The sequence below is a fragment of the Rhinopithecus bieti genome, unplaced genomic scaffold (genome assembly GCF_001698545.2).
Source record: "Rhinopithecus bieti isolate Rb0 unplaced genomic scaffold, ASM169854v2 scaffold_60220, whole genome shotgun sequence".
In the NCBI taxonomy this organism is placed as follows: domain Eukaryota; kingdom Metazoa; phylum Chordata; class Mammalia; order Primates; family Cercopithecidae; genus Rhinopithecus; species Rhinopithecus bieti.
In genome coordinates, this window is record NW_016866094.1 from 1 (window position 1) to 1,645 (window position 1,645).

Consider the following 1,645-nt stretch of genomic DNA (forward strand, 5'->3'; position numbering starts at 1 on the left):
TGGGAAGAGAACTGTGGACTTAAAGCAATAAATGTAGATCTTCAAAGTGATCCTCCTCTGCAGGTGGACATCTCTGATGCTCTTAGTGAGTGGGATAAAGTAAAATTCACTGTTCACACAAAAAGTTTATTGCCAAATTTTAAACAAAATGAGTTTTCTGTTGTTCAGCAACACAAGCAATTTATCTGGCGTTGCACTTCCTTTGTTAAAAATGAAGACTTTGCAGGTTACATCATTTCACCAGCACCACCAAGACCTGATTTTGATGCTTCAAGGGAAAAAGTACAGAAGCTTGGAGAATAAGGGTCAATGACAAATGAAGAATTCACAAAGATGAAACAGGAACTGGAAGCTGAATACTTGGGAATATTCAAGAAGAGAGTTGCGATGCATGAAGTGTTTCTATGTCATGTGACAGCACATCCTATTTTGAGAAAATATTTAAATTTCCATGTCTTCTTGGAATATAATCAAGATTTGAGTGTGCGAGGAAAATAAAAGAGAAACTTGAAGATTTCTTTAAAACATGGTTAAATCAGCAGATGGAGTAATTGTTTCAGGAGTAAAGGATGTAGATAATTTCTTTGAGCATGAACAAACATTTCTTTTAGAATATCATAACTGAGTTAAGGATGCATCTGTTAACTCTGGTATAATGACAAGATCCCACAAAAGTGCTGCAGATGATTACAATAGAATTGGTTCTTCATTATATGCTTTAGGAACTTGGGATTCTACAGATATATGAAAGTTTTTTCTCAAAGTTTCAGAAATGTTTGATGAAACAAGAAAAATAGAAGCGTGAGTGTCTGCTGATGAGGCCCTCGAACTTTCTGACCCTTAAAAATATTACTTAAGAGAAACTCAAGCTGCTAAGGATCTCCTGTATTGAAGGTCTAGGTCACTAGTGGATTATGAAAATGCTAATAAAGCACTGGAAAAAGCAAGAGCAAAAAATGAAGATGTTCTGCTGGCTAAAACTTCCCAACAATTATGTAGTCAGAAATTTGAAAACAAAAATCTCAGTCTGCAAAACAAGAACTTATAGATTTTAAGACAAGAAGTGTGGCTGCATTCAGTAAAAATTATTGGAACTGGCAGAGTTAGAACTGAATCATGCAAAAGCTAACTACAGTTGCTGCCAAACTGTCTGGTAGTGCTAAACAAAGACACGTAAGCCACATTCTGCCTTCCTGTTGAAAAGGGCTGCCTTCCTTCAGATTTTATTTTGTTTTCTTTTTTTTTTTTTTTTTTTTTGGCATAAGAAAATTTATTACTACAGTGTTTTCACCATTAAAATTTATGATCTTGGTCTTTCCTTCTTGCCTTTGTATAGGGCCAGAAGAGACACATTGGCTACTTTGACAACCTTAAAGTGGACTCCAGGAATATCACCAACAGCATGACCTTTGCGACCAAATCCAGCAACCAGAACCTCATCGTTTTCCTCAATAAAATTCAAGCAACCGTCGTTGGGTACAAAGGCTGTGATTTTCTTGCCATTCTTGATCAGCTGGACCCTGACACACTTCCTAATGGCAGAATTTGGCTGTTTGGCTTCAACTCCTACTTTTTCCAGCACAATTCCTTTTGCATGAGAAGCACCTCCAAAAGGGTTGGCCTTCAGGGCTGTGCCCAAATGGGC

At 37.1% G+C, this 1,645-nt stretch overlaps 2 pseudogenes across 1 annotated transcript; one reads left to right on the forward strand and one right to left on the reverse strand.

Moving 5' to 3' along the window:
• Positions 1-3: 3 nt before the first annotated feature.
• LOC108525494 (sorting nexin-6 pseudogene) lies at positions 4-1,177 on the forward strand (annotated as a pseudogene).
• A 59-nt stretch (positions 1,178-1,236) lies between these two features.
• On the reverse strand, positions 1,237-1,639 carry LOC108525495 (40S ribosomal protein S23 pseudogene; annotated as a pseudogene). The gene has a single exon (XR_001884280.1). The product of XR_001884280.1 is annotated as a 40S ribosomal protein S23 pseudogene (transcript).
• Between the last annotated feature and the right edge of the window lie 6 nt (positions 1,640-1,645).